The sequence below is a fragment of the Monodon monoceros genome, unplaced genomic scaffold, assembly GCF_005190385.1.
Source record: "Monodon monoceros isolate NGI ecotype Baffin Bay Population unplaced genomic scaffold, NGI_Narwhal_1 Super_Scaffold_18, whole genome shotgun sequence".
In the NCBI taxonomy this organism is placed as follows: Eukaryota; Metazoa; Chordata; class Mammalia; order Artiodactyla; family Monodontidae; genus Monodon; species Monodon monoceros.
In genome coordinates, this window is record NW_021703774.1 from 174,550,907 (window position 1) to 174,573,505 (window position 22,599).

The following is a 22,599-nucleotide window of genomic DNA, read 5'->3' on the forward strand; positions in this document are numbered from 1 at the left end:
TCTCCATAGTGGCTGTATCAATTTACATTCCCACCAACAGTGCAAGAGGGTTCCCTTTTCTCCACACCCTCTCCAGCATTTGTTGTTTGTAGATTTTCTGATGATGCCCATTCTAACTGGTGTGAGGTGATACCTCATTGGAGTTTTGATTTGCATTTCTCTAATGATTAGTGATGTTGAGCAGCTTTTCATGTGCCTCTCGGCCATCTGTATGTCTTTGGAGAAATGTCTATTTAGGTCTTCTGCCCATATTTGGATTTGTTTGTTTGTTTTTTTTAATATTGAGCTGCATGAGCTGTTTATATATTTTGGCGATTAATCCTTTGTCCATTGATCCGTTTGCAAATATTTTCTCCCATTCTGAGGGTTGTCTTTTTGTCTTGTTTATAGTTTCCTTTGCTGTGCGAAAGCGTTTAAGTTTCATTAGGTCCCATTTATTTTTGTTTTTATTTCCATTCTAGGAGGTGGATCAAAAAAGATCTTGCTGTGATTTATGTCAAAGAGTGTTCTTCCTATGTTTTCCTCTAAGAGTTTTATAGTGTCTGGTCGTACATTTAGGTCTTTAATGCATTTTGAGTTTAGTTTTGAAAATGCATTTGCTTTAAAATGAAGTTTTATGTCACTACTAAAATTAAAAAGCCTACATTGCTTGCCATAAGGAGAAGGTGACTATAAAAATAAATACAATAGAAACAAAACAAACTTTAAAAATGCATTTATAAGAATGTATTTATAAAAGTAAACTCCTCAATGTGAGATACAGAGCTGTTTATGATCATTTAGTAGTAGGTGACTCTCCAGCTCCATGTCATGGCTATTGAGACAGAGAGGAGGATTTTGCATTAATAAGATGGTTTAGTTTTGAGTTTTGATATTAACTAGCACTGAGAGACCCATTTCACATGTTTAAATAACAGTCAGAAAGGACAGCATATTTGCCAGAATGTGATTAAAGTTTCTAATAGAGACCAGCAACTCTTCCAGCAGAAGGAAAGCAGGTGTCGGAGCAAGTTGCCAAATCTCACTGGCCCAGGTCCGTTGCCTCTTTCCTATCCAGGGAGAAGAGTTAAGCAACTCTTGGATAGGGAAACGAAAACAAAAAACTGCAAAACCGTTCCAGTTCAACCCTCTGACAACCTGGGATTTTCTGTAAGGCCTGCAGAGAAGTTGCAGACTGTGTTGAGGGGCTTAGGAAAGCACTGCTCCCAGTTATGAGAATATACTGTTAACTGTCTGAGCTGCGATAGCTTAGGGTAGTGGTCTTCAGAGTGGGGGGACTGCTTCTCCAAGGAGATATGCGGGATGGTCCACCGGGGTGAGGAGAAACGCCACAAGTCTTGTTTGAAAATTTTAGTGGTGCCTAGATACATTTCATGTACAAATATACATATTTTGGGATGTGCGAATAACACAGGGACTTCCCCGGCGGTCCAGTGGTTAGGACTCCGCGCTTGTACTGCAGGGGGCACGGGTGTGATCCCTGGTCAACCCTGGTCGGGAGATCCCACAGGCTCTGCAGTGCGGCCAAAACAAACAAACCCCCCCACTCCTATAATGGCCTATGAGGTCCTCTCTGACCTTGTTACTAGTCGTCCCCCCCGCCCCCAGGTAGGGCTGGTGCCCTACCCCTTGTACGCTGTCGATCCTCCTTGTCTTGCTCTGCTCTTTCTTTTTCCTTAGCACTTTGGATATACTGTATTATATCTGTTGGTTCTTGTGCTTCCCCCTGCAGAATGTGAGATCTATGAGGCCAGTACTCTCTTACTGCTTTGTTCACAGATGTGTTCCAGATGCTTATTAGAGCAGCACCAGTTCAATACATTTTTGAATGACTAAAGCATCTGACACATAGTAGGCTCAGTAGTTTTCTTTTAATGAATGAGTAAATTATTTAGGAAAATTGGAAATACAAAAGTGAATAAAACGTGCTATGCGCCTTGAAGTGGTTCCAGGTAGCAGTGGAGACCAATATATAAGAAAATAATTTTAAACCTGTGAGAACTGTAGCAGTAGAATTATGTGGTGGGTAGAGAGGTGGCATTAAGTTGTGATTAACTCTCTGGGGGTGGAGGCACTTCAAAATCAATGCCTCTGAAAGGGATGAGTCTAAATGTAAAAGCCTTAACATGTAGGGACTGTCATAAACCTGGAACTTGTTTATCAAACATGTATTTAGGATGGGCTTTGAAATGAGGAGGAACATTTATAAAATCAAGATTACTGTTTTATTTTTTATTTGTTTTTTTCTTAACTTCTCTTTTGGAGTATAATTGCTTTACAATAATGTGTTAGTTTCTGCTGTATAACAAAGTGAATCAGCTATATGTATACATATATCCCCATATCCCCTCCCTCTTGCGTCTCCCTTCCACCCTCCCTATCCCACCCCTCTAGGTGGTCACAAAGCACCGAGCTGATCTCCCTGTGCTATGTGGCTGCTTCCCACTAGCTATCTATTTTACATTTGGTAGTGTATATATGTCCATGCCACTCTCTCACTTCGTCCCAGCTTACCCTTCCCCTCCCAGTGCCCTCAAGTGCATTCTCTGTCTGCGTCTTTATTCCTGTCCTGCCCCTGGGTTCTTCAGAACCTTTTTTGTTTTTTAATTCCATATATACGTGTTAGCATACGGTATTTGTTTTTATTTGTTTTTAAAGAATGAGATTAATAATAGGCTGCTCTTGGAGGAAGATCTGATAGAAAATTTTCAAATGCATTTTTTTTTCTTGGGCAGTCTACTAACCACAAAGGAAAGTGCATTTCAACACACATTCGCCAACCCTTAGTTCCTTTCCCCCTACCTCACTCTGTACTTTCCATGCCTTGGGCAAATCGTAGTCTGGGTTACCTTCAAGCAACTGATCAGTCCGTAAGTATTTATTTGTTAAAAACTCACTGTGTACCTAGCACTGTAAATAGAAAAAGAGCAACATCTTTTTATGAGGATATATAGGGGTAGAAATTGCTTACTGGAAATACATTGATCTCATTTTTTTTTTTTTAATGTTTTTTAAAATAAATTTATTTTTATTTATTTTATTTTTGGCTGCATTGGGTCTTCGTTGCTGTGTTCGGGCTTTCTCTAGTTGTGGCGAGCAGGGGTTGCTCAGCAGTCGTGGCACATGGGCTTAGCTGCTCCGCAGCATGTGGAATCTTCCCGGGCCAGGGCTCGAACCCGCGTCCCCCACATTGGCAGGCGGATTCTTAACAACTGCGCCACCAGGGAAGTCCCATCTCATTTTTTTTTAAAAAACAAAACTTAGTCTATGGCTAGTTAAATGTGCCCCCCCCAAAGGTAAACATTTATTTTTGTCTTTTTTATTTATTTTTATTATTATATATTTTTAGGGTAAACATTTAAATAAGTTATTTTAAGTGTTTAAAAAAATTTTGAGTTTTTAATCCATTAATTGTAGATAGGCCTGCTTTTATTAGTCCAGAGGAAATACAAAATTATTTGAATACAGTGCTTGTGATTCTATAGAAACCCTTTCTTTGTTAGACACATGTCTTTTCTCTAGCTTAAAGCAAATGGCACATCTCCATCGTTTGTTCCTCTGTGTTTATGTTATGTAAATTGCTGTTATTTTAATAATTTCATTAGTTCTGCGTTGGTAAATATGTAGAAGAGTGCCTATTGGAAATGTATCTGTCCTCCCCCCTTCCCCGCCTTTGTCTGTAATACACCTTGGGCTTCTTTGGATATTTAATAATACCTTAAGGACATAAATTGGGAACAAAAAGAGTCAGATCACTTAATTTCATCAAAACCTATGGCCAGATGCTTAGACAGTAGCATTTTGACATTGTACTGCCACTGCCCTTGGTCTGTGGGGACGAGTGGTGAAGGGAGGGAGGAGGCAGGGAATGGGCTTGCCCTGAGATAGGCCCTGCTTGTTGTCATAGATGCTTTGCTTGCAGGACCCAGCTGAGCGTCTGTCCAGACACCCCTCCTCTGCTCAAATAAATAACGTAGCAGTGGCGGTAACAAGAATGAAAAGAAATGCTGATTTTCTTGCCTCCCACTCCTGGCTTTTGCGGAGTAGTGTTCTTTGTAAACAAATAGTGAATTGCTGACCTCACTGATGGGGCGATTTAGGCCCAGGCTGATTGTTTTAATCGGTTTCTTAAGGTGAGTCCATGATCACAATGCTAATAGTACCTAGTGTTCATTAGACCATTTCTTGTGGGCCCAGCACTCTGCTCAGGGCTTTACTTGCTTGAATCGTTTCATTCATTGTCGTGATAACCTTATGCAGTAGGTACTGTTATTAATCACATTTTATAAATGAGCATATGGATACTTGCCCAAGAATACCCTGTGAGTAAATTGTAGAGCAGGGATGCTGCTGGTCATCTGGCTCCAGAGCTGGCGCCTTTCACCATTAGACTAAATTTCCCAAAGACTGGGAAGCTCCGTCAAGAGCTGGGGATGAAACATTGTCGCCTGCTTTCAGAGGAGCAGATGAGAGCATCACTTACCGCTAAAATCATCTGGAAAAATACACAGAATTACACCTCACCGTTGGTGAAATGAAACGGTTTTAGTCCCAAAACTGAAAAAATTTCAACTGACTTAGTGCCTTGCTGGAGGTCAGAGATCATTAGCTTCCACCATTGCTTTTTTCTCATGAACTATAATACATTTCTGCTTTTGCCTGTCTCGTTTGCTTGATTTTCGGAGTTTTGCCACTCTTCAGTGTGGAAACAGGCACACTGCCTCAGCTGGTGGGGACTAAAAAGCAGCAGAGGGAGAAACTGCATTCTCATCTGACTTTATTTCTTAAGAAAATCAGTCAAGTTGTAGAAATCTAATAGCTTTAGAATTTATTATTTTAGGAATTTATGTGAAAGGCCCAGTATTCCCTAAAGTAAACTCACTTCTTTTTCTTTCATGTGTCATACCTGCTCTTGTTCTTATTCTCACGTTCTCTTTCTCCGAGCAAAGAAATGGAGGATATAGCAAGGATAGTATTAGTAAAACAGATGTTTCATACTTGAAATTGGATGTGCTTATGGTCTCGTGTGTTAACTACTCTTAACAACTGTATTGAAACTGGAAATACAGATTTGATTATAGTTTAACCAGCTTTATTTTTGTACTGCTCTCCTGTAAATGGTTTATTTTTAGTTTAAGATTTTGCTGCAAGCCCTTTCCCACTACTTAATTGACTCTTCAGTCACACACTTGCAGTGCACATGTCAGCATTCCCAGGGACGCTAAACACACACAGTGTAGTCGGCACAATGGCAGGTTCTCTGTGAATTACTGGCCTCCCTTGCTTTTAATGCTGAAAGTGGAATCCATTCTTGTTTCCCTCCAGTTCTCTAATGGAAATCTAGGGAGTGTATGTCAGTCTCCTTTTAAAGTTTATCCTAATAGCTCTTGGTGGTCATTGTAAAATTATTTGCCTGAAACTTAACAGATTGCAAATGAAATAGGTATCCTAGTATTTGTTTTGCTGCTGCCTAATGATACCTCTGTTTGAGTCATTGAATACTTCCAAAGCATAACTTTTTAAAAGTGTTCCCACATCTTAATTTGCCTCTTGGCACATTTAGTTCCAACAAACGAGAAGCAAATTTTGTTTCATGAGAAACTGCTTGCCAAGCTTTAATTCAGGTCTTCTTAGAGGTTTATTAATGAACTTGTGAAGTGTATGTGAACACTTTTTATTGACAAAACAGTGGTATTAAAATTCAGCACTATCCTCAATAAAAGATAAAGCATGGCATTTGGGAGATACTGATAAGCTTGCAATTTTACCTCTAACTAGTGTTTGAAAACATCCTCTGTTTTCCTTTATTTTATCAATCTTATTCTCTTTTTAAAAAACTTTTAACTGATTTTGGAACATATCTTTGAATAAACAAATGGGTAAAATGCTAAGACATTGTTTAGAAAATTATGTTAAATTTTTTGAGGCTAGATAATGTATTTGTACTTTTGCTTTTATAGCATTTATCTTTTAAAAGCTGATACTATATAGTTAGTGATCTGTTTCTCATTTATGTATACTAAAATTATAGTGATTGAATTTGGTTGCTATATCATTTCTTTTTCCATTTCTTGGGATTGTTTGTGTTTTTTCTTTTTTTGAAAAAAAAAAAAAGACAAAACTGTGAGTTTTTTAAATGGAGTGGCTAAATTTCAAGAATCTTGCCAGCAGGTAGCAAAATGTAGTACAGCTTTCTGTATGAAGAAAAATAAATTTCAGTTCTGGTCCCTGTGTCTTAAAATCTAGCTTTTAGCTTCTTTGGCTAGATTTCTTTCCCTCCCTCCCTGTGTTCACCAGGTGACCAGAGCACACTGTAAAATGCTAATGGTATGTGTCAGCGAATTTCTTAAACAAGTAGCTAAGGTCTTTTCAGCAACATCTTTGTTAATATTTACTTTAAATTTAGGTAATATATGTACGTGGGCTTAATGAATCAAATGTGTTACAAGGTTTATTTATTTATTTTTTAATAGTTTCCTCTTCCATCCTTGGGTCTCACTCCCCAGAGAACCCATTTTAACTTTTTGAACCATTTCTTTTGTTACCTCAATGTTGATAAAGAGCATGCTTATGTTTTTATTTTATATTGTAGACATTATTTGCCGACTTTGCCCAATGAGAGATGAGGATTTATCTTTCTTATATCACCTACTTTCTCCTCCTCCATCTTCCTAATGTAGTTATATCACAGTTTGTGATTAAATCAATATAGAATATTTCTGTTACTGTGACAACGTATATATTGTTATAGCTGAAGCACATATTGTATTATGATTTAATTTCCCTTCTTGTACAACTTCTTCATTTTCTTTCCTAGAGTTAATAATTCATTTCTAACCCAGCTCCCCACCCCTCCCGCCCCTTTGTTTGTTCCTTTGCTTAGTTTTGTATATTCTTATCTTGAAATCAGCCTCATAGTTTCCAACAGAACTGTATAAAACTCCTCTCAATATAGTGGAAAACATTAGGAAATCTATAAATCACTCTTGGTGGTATCCCTCCTGGAACCCCTCCTCTTGATTTAATGTCTAGACCTGCCACCTAGCTGGTGGAAGGGGTCTTCCCTTCTGTGTCGCTCTGGACATCATCTTAGAGGTCAGTTTTTGCAGAGTTTTCTTTGGTTCCTTTTCATTTGTGGGATAACTTCCTAAGAAACAGTGCATGGGAAGTAAATGTTTTGAGGCTGTGTATGTCTGAAAATGTCTTTATTTTATACTCATACTTGATTCATAGTTTGGCTGGATGTAGAGTTTTAGGTTGGATACTATTTTTCCTCAAAACTTTGAAGGCATTGCTTTATTGTCTTCTAATTTTCAGGAAACAAGCCTAATCATTATACAGTGTACATTAAACTGAAAACCAGCAGGACTCTTTTAGGGTTAGTTGTTATTAAAGCAGTGTCTTTGGAAAGATAAGGAGGACACCTAGTTGGTTGAAGGAATGTCATTTTAGTCCCATATGTTAAATGAAGGTAGTTCAATCCCCTGTAGGAATATTGTGGAGGTAAACATGAAAAATGTTAAGGTAGCTATAACTGTCAAGTAGAAAATCACTTTGGTTTATTTCCCTTCTTGACACACCTCAGGGTAAATGACAAAACTTTTGTGTTAATAGCCCTTTATGTTCATATTTTAAAGCGCTTTATGTTGATATTATGATTTTCCAAGCAGTGCCTTATAGAAGCCAAATGGATTTTAAATTGACAAGATACATATAATAATACTTGGATTTTTGCCTTAAAGTTTTCATAATATAACATTTAATTCCAGGGTGGGGGGAGAGAGATAAATTGGAAGGTTGGGATTGACGCGTACACACTACTATATATAAAACAGATAACTGATAAGGACTTAACTGTATTTCACAGGGAGCTCTTCTCAATACTCTGTAATGACCTATATGGGAAAATAATTTAAAAAATACTGGATATATGTATATGTGTAACTGACTTACTGTACAGCAGAAACTGGCAACAGTTTGAATCAACTATAATCCAATAAAAAAATTTAATTCCATTATGAGAGTCCACAAATGATAAAGCCGTTCTTTTTTTTTTCAGTTTAATATGTGCAGCTTATCGTGTTGATAAAGCCATTCTTTTTTATTGTCTGTATACACAAAGGCTAAATAAAGAATAGAATCATGAAATTGGATTTTTTTGAAATAAAATACCTTTGATGTTGGATATGTTAGGAATTTCTTTTGCAATCTAGTAGAATTGAAAAAAAAAACAAACCAATGTCTTTAAAAGCAGACACCAACCATTTTGTTGGGGGATAAAAAGTTTTTTTAGTTAATCTGCACTGATTTGGTTTTTTAGCAAGAATTTGCATTTAAGAAAGATTGTCATTCTTATATTTGATTACAGTAATTAATTTAGTATGTTAAAAAAATGAGGTAGTCAATAGAAAACACCTATAAAATGGCAAGTATCAATTCTTAACCCAACTGCTAATTGTTGCTTGGTGGCTGTCTTAGCATTGGTTACTATGGTTTTCCTCTAGCCTTTATAAATTACCACAAAAGATAAATTGTTCCTCCTGCTACACTTACTAAATTAGCTCCCAGGTAATGTTGAAAGGGAGAGCTAGGAAGATTTGTAGTTCAGATTCTATAACAAGTCTTATTTTAGGATAATATGCTTTTCTAGTTCTTTGGGCACCTTTTTGGCTTTTTCCCCAGGGATGTTAATCCTTGGCTGGAAAGAATAAACTCTAGTCCTCCATAACACCTGACTGCAAACTACAACCATAAAGCCTTAGACTGTTAAAACAAACATTTCTCAACCTTATAGCAAGACTTCCTGTTTTTAAAGCTTTTCTGACCTTCCTGAGAAAAAGACCAATACTGCTATGGTTACATCCTGTGGTTATTACCATTAAAAAAAAAAAATCTATTGAATTTTTCTAAAGCCCTCGAGTATAAAAGTGATTAATGCACCAAAAAAATGTAAATAGCACTGGACTCATGTCTGATCTTTGCTAGGCCTTCAATAAAAGATAATAGAACCAGGTCAGCTTTTAATGCGCCTCTGTTTGTTCAAGGTCTGCTACAATTGGAGTGTCAGGAAAATCTCACATTAAAGGGATCTGCCCTATTCTGGAGAGTTTGTAAAGGAAGCCTTTGGCAGTCGTTTCCTTTCACTGGTGAGAATGAACATGCTTTACATTATAATCGTTTAAACATAACCAGAGTCTGCTGATAGGGCGCTCATATTTTTCACTGTAGAGTTAACTTGCTCTGAAGATTAGAGGGGATGATCATTGTTTAGGTTTTATTGTTAGAATTAATCAAATGAAGTAAATGTTAGAAGTTAGCCCATGTCTTCCTTTGTACTAAGTTGTGTTTCCTGCAGCCCAAATATTTGCTTTTTCTAGTCAGTTAAAATTAAACTCAAATGGATGTTCCAAGTTTGTCTCCTTCCTCCAAAGAAAAGAAAAGAAATCATCCTGTATTGTTTAGGGCAAACATTCTTGAGACTCTGGCTTTTAATTTTTGTTTTAGTTGATGTATTGCACATTTGAGTGGATTTATTGAACTAGAGTCTTCTGACATTTTTTTAGAGAGAAGTGATTGGTTTTTAAGCAGAAAACTACTGGATCTTTGATGCTACCTGCAGTGTTGAATCTGGCAAATGGTACTTATTTAATGTTTTGAAACATTTACATTTATATTTTTCGTAAAATAGACGTTGGTGATTTTATTTTAAAAGAGTTTAGTCTATTGGAGGCATATTACAAGAGAAAACATACGGCAGAAATTTTTTTAGAAAAAGGGCAAAGTTATGTTTTGGATTTGTAAGCATTATCTGGTTGATATTTTAAATTCTTGGTAAAGTGATTCCAATTAGGGTTTTTAGATGTCTTAAGATTACTTCCAATAAACTTGGCTGGATCTCCACACTGATTTTATCACGTATTGTCAGGCCCCATTCTAAACATCCTGTCAGGGTCCTGAGATTCTGAACTGTTTCTTTCACAAAACTCTTTTTTTATTGGTAACACTTTTCCAAACGAGAGATTTCTCTTCTTAACTGTATTTTTGCCGTCTCAAAGTATCACTCTAAGGGAACACTTGTAATTTCATCTGTACAATCTGAGACCTCTAGTGAGTTTTTTAAATAGAGGTGAAAAGGGCTCCCCTGGTGGCGCAGTGTTTAAGAATCCGCCTGCCAATGCAGGGGGCACGGGTTCGAGCCCTGGTCCGGGAAGATCCCACATGCCGCGGAGCAGCTAAGCCCGTGTGCCACAACTACTGAGCCTGTGCTCTAAAGCTCGAGAGCCACAACTGCTAAGCCCGCGCGCCTAGAGCCTGTGCTCCGCAACAAGAGAAGCCACCGCAATGAGAAGCCCGCGCACCGCAATGAAGAGTAGCCCCCTCTTGCGGCAACTAGAGAAAACCCATGCATGGCAAGGAAGACCCAATGCAGCCAAAAGTAAAAAATAAAGTAAAAAAAATAAAAAAAAAGATGAAAAGGTCCTTAAAAATGTTTAAAGCATATGCTCTCTTAGAGTTCCGTTTTCTCTCAGGTTGCTCGAAGGCTTGTTTCATATCCTACATCCATGAGAGGGCCACACATTTGCAAAAATTAGAATCTCCAGGTCTGACCTTTGACTGACTTACTGCGTCAAAGAGTTTGTGCTGAGTGCATACCGGAGCCAGCGCTTCTGCTCTCCGTTCTTAGAAAAGCGGGATTTGGTGTGCTGCAAGCTGGGTTGTTTTTTTTTTTCCCCTTTCTTTCTAGGAATATATTTTAATAATGTCAGTAATTTTGTACTTCATGAAATTACACCTTAAATACTTATTAGCAGTTTATCACTCAAATATATACTTGGGTCTCTGTTGGCAAGTATAAAACAAAAGTTGTAATTAATGTGTAATCTTAATGTCGTATCTCTGTATTTAATTTGGAGTATGTGCTGTTCATAGTTTTACTAAAGGTTAGCCTCCTTGATTTTTAGAATCTGATTTATTTCTGGTTATTTTGAAAGAGTATATTCAGTAGATTCCAACAGTATCTACGTTGAAATTAACTCAATTTTTTCTTAAATATAAAAGTAAATATTAAGATTCTGGCATTAGAGGACATAAAAACTCACTTATCCTCAGTAATTTGTAATATTTGCCTAATTATTGCATCATATATGTCAGTGGTTTTCTGTGTGAGTCTTTTTCTGTAGGTATAATTATCATCACCGTCCTGGTTGATTTAAGTTTTCATATTTCTGTTCTTCAGCACCTTTACCTACAAAGAAACTATGGCTGAATGGAAAGTGATGTGATAAATGAATGGATAGGTAATTAGGTAGGAAAGGTATTTTAAAAATTCATATTAGTAAACCTTGATTTGCACTTAAGACTTGCAGAGTATGGATTAGATGGTTGTTAGCCATTATTAAACAATATGTCATTCAGTAGTGCTAAAGGCTGAGAAGTATATTATGTTTAATGTGCTAATTCTGATTTCACATACATTTTAGGGTGTAAGTCATGATTCCTCTTAAAAAGGAAGGGCATGCTGTTAATTCTTATACCAGGGTAACAGGAGTTTCTGAGACTGGGTTGGGGAAGCCAGGACATGTGGGGGAGAATATTTTGATTTTGTTTAGGATGATTTGAGAGTGTCTGTGGAATACCATTGTGGTGGAACTCAGAGGGCATTTGAAAACATGAATCTGTTGCTAAGAAGCTAGCTGAGGGTTAGAAAAATAAAATCTTTAGATCGATCAGTAGTAACGCAGAGGCAGCTTGAGAATTAAATCTTCTCACTCATGACAGATACCAGAGTGTGATAAGAGGCCAGACGTTGACTACCTGTATGTTTCAGAGCAGTCATGGAAAGAAATAGAGGATGTGGCCGGGGCAGTAGGGGGTCCAGGAGAGAAGTGTGTGATGCAAAACTCAGACCGCCAGAGTGCAAGTATGGGAACAGGGCCTACTGTTGGGAAGAGTGCTATACATTGGTCCACTTTTTTTGGAGAGCAGTTTGACTCAATCTTTTTGACTAAAAAGTGCATATTCATTGACCTAGAGATTCCAGTATAGAGATGCTCACAGGTATGCACAGTGATGCACAAAGAAGTGGGTTGTAGCAGTTGAGGACTTGTTAATTATGGTACTCCCACACAATAGAATTTTGTTCAGCTCTGAAGAGGAATTGGATGCTAATGGTCTGCTGTAAAGTGAGGGAAGCAAGTTGCCATATAGCATGAATAGTAGAATTTTATTATCATGAAATAAAAATCAGTAGAATGAGCCCCTAGACGAACGAATATATATGTTCTTAAATATTTGTGTAAGTTTGTGTACATATGTTCTAGAAGACAGTCCGGAGAGATACACTTCAGCGTGTTGAATGGGATTGCTTGGATTTTCTGTAGGAACATATAATAACTAAAAAAATCCAAAAGGGCTTCAGAAAGAACTATATATTTTTCTTTTTTTCTTTTGAAAACTATAGAAGTTTTGTTGTGTGGTGCCATTTTGTGAACTGGAAAAGGGAAAGAAGTAGATGGTTAGCTTACAATTATGTATCCATATTCCGCATAGTCATACAAAACAAAACCGCCCTATCCTAGGACAGTGTGCAAACATTGCTAGCTAGTACTAACACAACCCTTGGTTTGGTCATTGCTTGATTGACTTTGCTAATCTTTTGACACATTGACACTCAGGTGAGCTAAGTTTCTTGATTTGAGTGATTTTACTAGATAATGCGATAGGAAGGAATGTTGTTGTCTCAACTTGATAGTTATAGTTTTGGCAGACCTCACTAGTTATTGTTATATGAATGTTATTTTTAAACTTTCATGTAAAATTGCAGTCTCCTTCCCCTTTGATGGTCTTGGAGAGTGGTCCAAAGCTGCTATCTTTAGAAGATGTGGCCAAGAGTCTTATGGCTGTGATAGAAGCCGGGTGGCAGAGAGAGGAAACGCAGGGTAGTTGTTAAAGGTTAAGGTTCTGGAATAGCCTGAGCCCTATTCAACTAGTGCTAAGTTTATACTTCACATTTCCCCTGTGTACTGTTCCCCGTCATAGCTTTAATGTTAGTTTAACTAGACTTTGTATTTAATTATAAATGTTAGGGTAAAGTCAGATGTCAGCTCACTTAGCTGCATGCTGAGGCCTGTAGAATATGGAGTGCTTTGTCTCCCCTCATTATCTGTTAATGGTACTCAACTTGACAGGGTTGTTTTGATAAATGAAGAGTGTTATAAAACCTGGAGCTGGAATTTACGTGGACTGGAACTTAGGACAAAAGGAAGCAGGACATATGACATAGACAAGGCCAGGGTGAACTCATGTGGGAACCAAGCAGTGCCATGTGAAAATGCTGAAAATAACAGTGAGGAATAATTTGGGAGTGAAGCTGGGGAATATCTAATATTTTTTCATTCATCTCACGCTTTCTCTTTCGCTTTTTCTTGTGCTCTTGTGCAGGACATCTGAGAAATTGTTGTTCTTGTTGTAAGAACTTCCCTTATCTACAGATTCCTTAATTTACAAGCTCGCATTAATGGTGTTTAAAATGAATTCTTCACTTAGAGGAGTCAGGGAGGGCAGTTTTGGAATGTCTGTCACCAATGACTAGGAGTCCTCAGGTCAAAAGAATTCTTACAAAGGCTTCCGTGTCAGGGAAGTAGAAGTCTTTTAGAGAGGAAATAACTGAAAATAAAGAAAAAGTTGAGTGTAAAAGAGAGGTGAGGATTATACCCCTTCCCCCACTTACAGGAGAATTTGGTAGTATTTTCGCATTCAGAGAAATGTTGAAGACAAACTAGTGTATAATAATGTGCTTTCAAAATTTTATATTCTGTTTATATTGCTCTCTGTGCGCATACAGGATTTAGTAGTCTGTCCAGTTTACCTGCTGCTGTTTGCTTCTTAAATGCCACATCACTAGGAAGAACTTATCTTGAATGTATTAATGATGGCATCTGTACTTCATTGGCTCTTAAAAAAAAAAAAAAAAGTATAGCTTGCAGATAGGACCCTGGTTTGGGTCTCAGTGTTTTTGTAAGTTACCCCAGGCACAATTATTTACATCTCTATAAAGTGGGGATAAAAATGTTCATTTTCCTAGACTTTTAATTTTTTAATTTATTTGCATAGGTGCTACTTATTTGAGAGGGGCTTCTTTTGTGCCAACAACTGTGTGGAGAATATACAAATGAGTAGAACAGTATGAGTAGTAGTATTAATGGATAATTCAGTTATTCATTTCAAAGATATGTGATCTTGGTAACCGGGTATTTGATGATGAGCAAACATACAGAACTTTCTCTGATGGAACTTGCACGTTAATCAGAAAGTTGTGAACGTTAATCAGAAAGTCACACCAATGAATTACAAACTGAGATAAATGCTCTCAAGGAAAGGAACACAGTTCCCTGAGAACTTACTATAACAAAGGAACTTGACCTAGAACGGGGCCGCAGGGGAAGCTTCTCTGACAAAGTGGTATTTTACCTGAGGTCTGAAGGAGTAGGCTTTAAACTGTGTGCTGGGGAGGTTGGGGGTTCGGGGTGGCAGGGAGAGAATTCTGTTCTAGTGGGAAGAAGCGGCCATGGCCTTTGGTAGGAATCCTGATACCTTGGAGAGATTGAAAGTGGGGGGCTGGGTGTGGATGGATTAGCAGAGGGTGCAAGATAAGGACAAAAGAATATAAGTGTCATAAAGTGCTGTCAAAGCATTTGGAATCCCAGGAGACTAGGTACAGTATGAATTTAGAATGAAGCAGTTTGGTTGTCCTCACCAGCCCTTTCCATCTTGTGATAAACCAGCACTTTTTAAAGTGCTGCAGACAAACACCCCCCCCACCCCACCCCACCCCACCCCCGTTGCTTCTTGCTCTGCCATGTATCTAGATAAGAGCTGGTGGGTAAGTGGAAGTGTGCCCCAGTACAGGAGTGGCTTTTGTAGCTAGGCTTTAGGGTCAGTTTCATCTCCGACATGGATGGAGTGATCTCAGAACCACTTGGTCCTGAGTAGACTTTCAAGGCTTCGGTCCCCTCAGGATGGTTTTATTGAGGAATGGTGGTACGGGGAGCTTATGGCAGAGCTGCATTGCGTGGGGACCGCCTCTGATTTGTGTTGGTCACAGCCACCTTTCAGGGTGGCAAAGGCATTATGCTTCATCAGCTCTTGCTCTCAGTACAAGTGCTGTGTTAGTAGTTTTAGAGAGAGATTTCTGTCTCCTGTAGACTGTTTTCTTTGAAAGAACTCAGCAGAGTGATGTTTAAATAGCAAATGTGCATGTCAGTTAGGTTATCTGTGCCAGAGAGGCAGGATCCCTGGGTACACTGTGCTTCTCCTTCATACCCGGCCCCCCACTCCCTTGTTGAGAAACTTTGGGCAAATCACTTAATCTAAATGTTTGCCTATTGGTAAGGGTACCTAATAATTCAGCAAAGTTATTGGACCTTGGAAGGTCCAGTAACGTGTATAAAGCTATTTGAGCGTTCCATGAAACTTGCCTGGAGGCTAAAAAGTGTAATATTAAAGGTACCAAAAGTGATCATTTAAATTTTGAGCTTGTAACTTTCAAATTTGGGTTGATACTGAGGGAATTTAGTAATTTGAATTTGTATTCCATAGGAACGTGTTTTTTAAAATTTGCTATAGAGTGTCTTATTTAATAGGACACAATGATTGTGGCTGTTAACTACTAGGGAATACATGGTATAAATGTAGTTTAATTTTGGTAAATTTGAGCAAGTTGATAGATATTTACCAGTTTGGGGGTGGGGAAGAAACTAATTAGAAATTTACTTTTGGTAATTCTGTTTCCATGCACATAACAATGGAATTAATGACAGGTCTGGAATCTGGTAGCTGGTGGGTTTTATGTTTATTTAAGGCTGCATAGCAAGGAATGTGTATTTATTTTGCTTCCTTATTAGATGGATTTCAATCAAGCCCAATTTAAGCCATGCCTTGTCTAGCAGATGGATCTTTGTTTTCTTGGGGAAAAAAGATCAGAGAGAAGACTTTTTAAACAAATGACTTACAGAGAATTCTTAAACTGTAAGGAAAATTGGGGTCAGAAATGTTGTTTGACACCAAACAATGCTTCTTTCTCCTGTGCATCTTTGAAACAAACGTTCATCGTGTCTGTGATTGTTGGTTATTTCATCTGCATTTGTTAGACGTCAGAGGTGGTTGGCATTAATATTCCTGGCAGAAGCAGAGGCAGCTCTAGGATGTGTGAACTGCTGATCACTCACGGGGATGCGCTGCCTCTTTAATATCTTGCTTGCAGATGCATTTTCTAGCTGACCACGCTATTAAGAGCTGCCATCAATCACACAGCCTCCCAGTTCTGGCTGTCGGGAGGGGAGGAGGACTGGGGAAGAGGGGAGGCTGGCCGAGCTGGGCAGGAGGTACAGTTGCAGCGGCACAGGCTTTGTGTGCGCGCGTCCCCGCGGGCAGAGGTGCGCGCGGAGCGGGCCAGGCTCCAGACCGGGTTTTGTCGGCCGCCGCCGCCGCCGCCGCCGCCGCCGCAGCGGGGAGGCTGCTCTTTCTCTCCCAGCGTCTGGGTCACTGGCATGTGGCAGTGTTGGCCCGGACGCCTGGGCTGAAGGAGAGTGAGCCGCGGCGGCCGCTTCCCCTAGCTGCGGGCGGGGCCCGGCGCGGCCACCACCTCCCGGAGCCGCTGAGCCGCGGGGACATGCGCCCGCGCCTTGCTGCCCTGCGGCCGCCCGGGCCTCCTTTTGTTTAGCAAGTGCATTTCACGCCCCGAGCCCCAGCCTGTCCCTCCGGTGCCCACGGGCCTGAGTTTGCAAGGGGGCCCTGCACCGGAGGACGAGGAGGAGGAGAGGAGGCCCCAGGGCTCACCTCCTGCTGCGACCGGCCGCAGGCAAGTGGCTGGCCCCTCTTGCTGCGAGGGGGACGCGGGTCTCGGGCCAGGAAGTTGGATAACTGTGGGCGCAGGGGCTCTCGGAGGTGGGTGTACGGGAGTGAGGTCGACGACCCCAGAGAGATGAACAACTCGGGTATTAAGAATGATGGTGGCTTTCCAGGAATCAGGAATAGGTGTTTGCTGTGTCCCATTGCATTTCTGTTGGGCTTACTAGTTTTTGGGTTTTTGTTTGTTTTAAATTGTCAAAACTCTAGAGATCCCAATTAAATAAACTAAGTAAGAAACATGTTTAGGGCAGAGAAAACACTATTTTTTTTTAATGGTGTGTGTGTGTGTTCTTTAAAAGGAAAGCTGAAGATGAGGAATGCATAATCCAGAAGCCGCTGTTTGATCTGGAGCTTTATTGCTTACTGTGGAGTAGATTTAAGTTTTAAAATAAAGTGAATTGGATGGACTTGGTTATAAAGTAATTTGGGGCTGCTTAAGTGACAAATATAATTTGTTTCTTGGATCACAATACTGTTATTTTACCAGGTTAGCTAAAACGCAGGGATAGTTTTGAAGAAGATTGCTCTAAGTTTAAATTGTTATTTTTTATATTTTTATTTTTTGTCTGAGGTGATGGCTTCCCTGCCCCCTCCACCTGTTTACTCAAATCTTGTACTCTGGTTGAAGCTGTATGGAGACCTGCTTGACCACTTTCTGTTTGCTGAAAAAGAAACTCTTGTCATAGGTTACTTTGTTTTACTCCCAGCCATTCGCCTTCCTGGCCCACATGTGCCACTGTTCTCCTTGGGGCATTGTTTGGCTGGAGGCCTCCTCTCAGCCATATGGAAATTCAAAAAAAATGGTATGTGAATGAACAGTGAGGTCAGTAGAGAGATTAATTTTTCTCTTTGATATGTGTGTGTGCTTTACGATTGAGACACTGAGTGAAAGTTGAGAACAGAGTTGACAAAGTCCTTTAAATTACATGCCAAAATTACTATATTTTGGTCATTCTTACTTCTTTTTCCTTTCTTTTTTTTCTTCCTAGGAACTCCAAATTTAAAGTAGACATCATTTGAAACCCTACAGACGGGAACAATATCCCATGTAAGCCTGTTGATCTGTGGGCAATTATTTCCAGATGCACAACCAAACTCTACATTTTTATGTGTGTGTTAGATTTGGGCTCTGAGAGACAATTGCCTTTCTGAAAATCTACATTGCCTAGTTAATAACACAAGGCAGACATTTTAGAGGCTTAACATTTAACAGCAACTTCACAATAGTATGGGAGCAGCAGTTAGAAGCCTGTGTTTGTTTTTTTCAACTCTGTAATTTAGTAGTGTTTAAAGTATTTTATAAAGATCTCTGGGACCAGTGAAAGGTGGTTTTCAGTGCAAAGCACTTGAGTGCTCGTTGTACTCTGGCAGGCCCTGGTGCTTGGCAGGCTGTGCTTGAAATGTTATGTGATCTGGTTGCATGAGAGAATGGCCTAAGGTGACACTTCTTCCTTCCCCTTGGCTGTTGGAAGTGATGCATCAAGGAGTGCTGTTCAGTAACATATTTGAAGACTTAACCCACATTCATTCACTCTGAGAAGGTTTCCAGCAAAAGGCCATGTAGGTTTTTGTCTTGTTTTGTGGTTTTGCATTTATGAATTGAGGCGAGAGCTGACGTAATGTAGCTGTACCACTTCCTTTGTGTGTGAATGGGTTTTTATAGCCTGTAGGATATGTTCCAGTCTACATGGTTGTGATTACTTCTGAAATGCTTGAATGTGTATGTATCTTCAAATGTGGGTACCCTGAGCCATGTGCCGGTTTATTTTTTAGCTTGTAGGTCTGGTGGTGGGGTGGGGTGCGGGTGTGGAGTGTCATGGGGAACCCCGTCAACTCCTCAGAAAGGTTCAGCGAATGGCCTGTGTGTCATGCAGACTAGCTCTTCATTTTAATTAGTGCAACTGTGTACAGCTGTTAGGTCAGACTGCATTGGCTGCTCCTGCAGGGTAGTTTTATTTTACACTGGAGGTTTTATGGACTTGTCTGGCTCTGTTTCTTAATCCCTCTCCCACCGCCCTTGTGCTTGCTTTTAAGCAAATGATAGAACAAGACAAGCTTTTGTTTACTCATGTAATAGTTTACTCGTGGGAGATTTATTTTTGGTTTTGAGGAAATTGATAAACCATGTAATTTAGCAGTAGGTATTAACATTTACCATGCTTTTCCAAGGTCAAAGGTTTTGCTTGCTATTATGTTAGTCTGAGTAGCCAATGGAACCATCCATTTTATAATGACATAGGAAGCCCTTTTTTTTTTTTTTTTTAAACTGGGTCTTTGTTTGCTATTCTAGGATTTGTTTGTAAAACTCAAATAAATGTTAGCCCAATGGAGATAACATGGCTAAAATGTTTCCTTCTGTCTCTTCCCTCTTGTTACACTGTACCAAAGGGACTGAGAGAACCTTTGATTTAGAGCAGTCTGGCCACGGGCTAGATGATTAATACAAGGATTTAGAAATGTCTCTGTTCAAGGGTATGTGTGGCTACCTTTAAATTTTAAAATGTGCTTTTGGCTCCAAGTTATTGGAAAGTATTTACTGTAAGATTGAGTAGCTTTGAGTCTTTGAATATAGGTCCACGACAAAGTCAGACTTTTCAGGCTGTAAAATAGATTGTGGTGTGAATGACACATTTTCTTAATGGTTTGGTCTCCTTACCGTATGCCTTTGTCTTGAGGAGCTGCCTACCACCGTGGTTTCTAAGACTGTCCACTACATTTTTTAAAAAAGGAGCAAAAGTCAAAAGACAAAATTGACAAATCTGTTTATATATAAAGCTAATGTGAAGCCCGTTCACGGGCCCGGTTTACTGTTGGAAGAACGTGGGTGTGTGTTGTTGGAGGGACTTGTGGGGCTGGTGCTAGGGACGGGGTTAGGGGGTGTTTAGAGGGACAAGGGAAGTGGTCGCAGGTTGAGATACTTTTTAACTCATTGGAGAAATGGGTCCTTCTTAAGATAACCTGGAATGAGGAAAGAGAGTGCAACATCTTCTAGAAAATGTAATAATTTCAGTGTGACATATATAAAATGTTTTCTTTAATTAAAAGAAATCAGGACGTTTAGATTGGCAGCAGAGAATGCTGAATCTACAGAAAAATAGAAAGAAGTATATAGTAAGTATCCTAGATCCAAACAGGTTATTTCAAAAGTTCATTAGTATGTATTTCTTTTTTATTTATAGGACCATATTTTTAAATTCCATATATTGATGGTGATTAGGGTCGTAGCCTTGCCCTCCACAATCTTTTTAATTCTCGATTTAGTTGACATATCTGTTTGTAATGAAAAATAGTAAAACAAAATGTTAAAATTTAATTAACGGGAAAATAAAGCATGTTCAATTTTTAATGCTATCACATGGAGGCTCTGCTGGTATAAGTAATCAATTTATTCATTATAAGTTGGTGGTAAATAGCTAGACTGTGTTCTATCCTTAGTTCTACCACTCACACACTGTGAGACCTGGGGTAAGTTATTTATTAGCCTCTTTGTGGGAAAAATGATGAATCTACCTCAGAGGGTGTGCAAAATGCTTAGGAAAGTGCCTGGCAGATAATGGCAGCTAGTACTTAATATAGCGAGCAGTAGTTATGCTCTAGATACTGTTTTAGTTGCTGAAGGTACAAAAAAGATGAAGTCCCTGTCCTCACAGCACTTACATCCAAATGAAGGAACACCAAACAAATTAAAAAGAACATGATGGTGCTTCCCTGGTGGCGCAGTGGTTGAGAGTCCGCCTGCCGATGCAGAGGACGCAGGTTCGTGCCCTGGTCCGGGAGGATCCCACTTGCCGCGGAGCGGCTGGGCTCGTGAGCCATGGCTGCTGAGCCTGCGCGTCTGGAGCCTGTGCTCCGCAACGGGAGAGGCCACAACAGTGAGAGGCCCGTGTACCGCAAAAAAAAAAAAAAAAAAAAAAAAAAAGAACATGATGATTCACAAAACTTCCAAAGATGACTTCAGGGCATGCCAGTGATTTTTAGTTTAATATGGGATGTTTACTCTCTAAGTTATTATTTTCTTCTTCCTTGATGAAAGTGTGTTTCTCACACTATTTAATGATTTATTAGCCATTGTTAACAATTTTTGGCTCACAGGGGGAATAGAGAGGGAGGAAGAGAGTTTTTTCTGGGAAAGGAAAAAAAAATGGAACAAAAAAGAAATTAAACATAGTGATTTGTCAGTTTAAGCACCCAGTAGTAGAAGGGAAATGTTAAATCATGATCCATCCATAAAAGGAAATTTTATGCAACCACTAAAAATCATCATGATATAAAAATATAATGTAAAGCTCAGTGGGAAAAAAAACTGTAGATGCCAAACTGTTTATGCAGTATGATTCCAATTATGTGCACACCCACATTTACTCACAGAGGCTAAGGAAAAAGATTACAAAGAAATATACCAAACGTTAATAGTGCTGATCTCTGGATGATGGGATTATGGATGACTTCATTTCCTTAATATTGTTCTGTCTTTGCGTGAATTATTTAATCCTTGCAGGTCTAAATGCCTGTGAGGTACCAGGGAGGAAACCCAAGACTTAGAGGAGTTAAGCAACTTGACCAAGGCCCACGGGTGGTGAGTGGGGAGGCCCGGATTCCAAGCCAGAGCCTGACCTCTGTTCTTTCCTTGACCTCCCCCCCCATCCTATTAGAGGTGACCTTTGTGAAAGGGCTTCCCCTGGCCTTCCTCCACACACTGGTGGCCCAGCCAGCTTTGAGATTTGTTTATGCCACCAAAGGGCCCTCACTGAATCTCACATAGGAGGAGGAGCCAGTGCTGAGGTAATGCTGAGCATCACGTCATTGGGAAAGAACAGCCAGTGTTATGGCAGGAGGAGGAAATGGAAGAATGATTTGAGAGAAAGCGGTCTGAAAGGTAAAGCAATATAAAGAGAGTACAGGGTAGAGGGTGCTTCAAAGTAGGGGGATGACAGTAGAATCACATGTTCTAGGTTTTGGACTAGAGAATGAGAACTGAGAAAACACAGTGAAAAAGTGCTATTGACTTAATCAGGAGTCAGTGGAACCCCTGAGAATTTGTGGAGCAGAGCAGCCCAGGAGGTGGAGGATGGCCAGTGATGGTGGAAGCTAGTTTGCAGTTGGTGAGGAAATGTTGAGAAGTTTGGTAGCGAGAGAAGGAATGATAGAAGCTGGAAGAGGCTGTAGGTTAATGGCACTAGCTGGTTGATGCATTAAGAGGTTAATGGCAGCTGTGTTCTGTACGTAGGATTTTATGATGATTCATACGACAGTTGTACTCAGGTTTTTGTGATAAAATGAGGTAGTAATGGATGTGAATCACTTTAGAAAGAAGAAAACGTTTTCATTTTAGAGGATTAATCAGAAGTTACTTGTGAAGTTTTAAGAATATGGTAGGTAAGTATGGGGGATCCTTTATAAAGCTAAAGTATTTTTGCGGGTAAAGAGTAGAAATAATCACTTGGTTCTAAAGATGAACAATTAGATCTGTCTCTCATGTCTTGTTTCTACAAAGTGAATGAGCTTTTGTAGTTGCAGTTTAAAAAAAGGGTCAGTTTGTATGTGACTGTTCAGCTTCAAAGGAACAATATAGAGTTGAATATACTATTATGCATTTGAAAAATTGCTTATGTCACATGCCTCCAGATGGCACGTGCTGCTGAGCTCACAGCTGTATTTACCTCAAGCTCACAAGATGATCTTCTAATAATT

The 22,599-nt window shown here is 39.4% G+C and overlaps 1 protein-coding gene across 4 annotated transcripts in view; it reads left to right on the forward strand.

The window, feature by feature from the left end:
• The window catches only part of RERE (arginine-glutamic acid dipeptide repeats), a 426,438-nt gene that overhangs the window by 104,836 nt on the left and 299,003 nt on the right, over positions 1–22,599 (forward strand). Inside the window, exon 2 of one of the 4 annotated variants that reach the window (XM_029230138.1) lies at positions 17,898–17,956. The exons of the other annotated variants lie outside the window; for them this stretch is intronic. The gene's annotated coding sequence lies outside the window, so the exon portion shown is untranslated. The remainder of the gene's footprint in view (positions 1–17,897; positions 17,957–22,599) is intronic. 4 annotated transcript variants of the gene reach the window in all.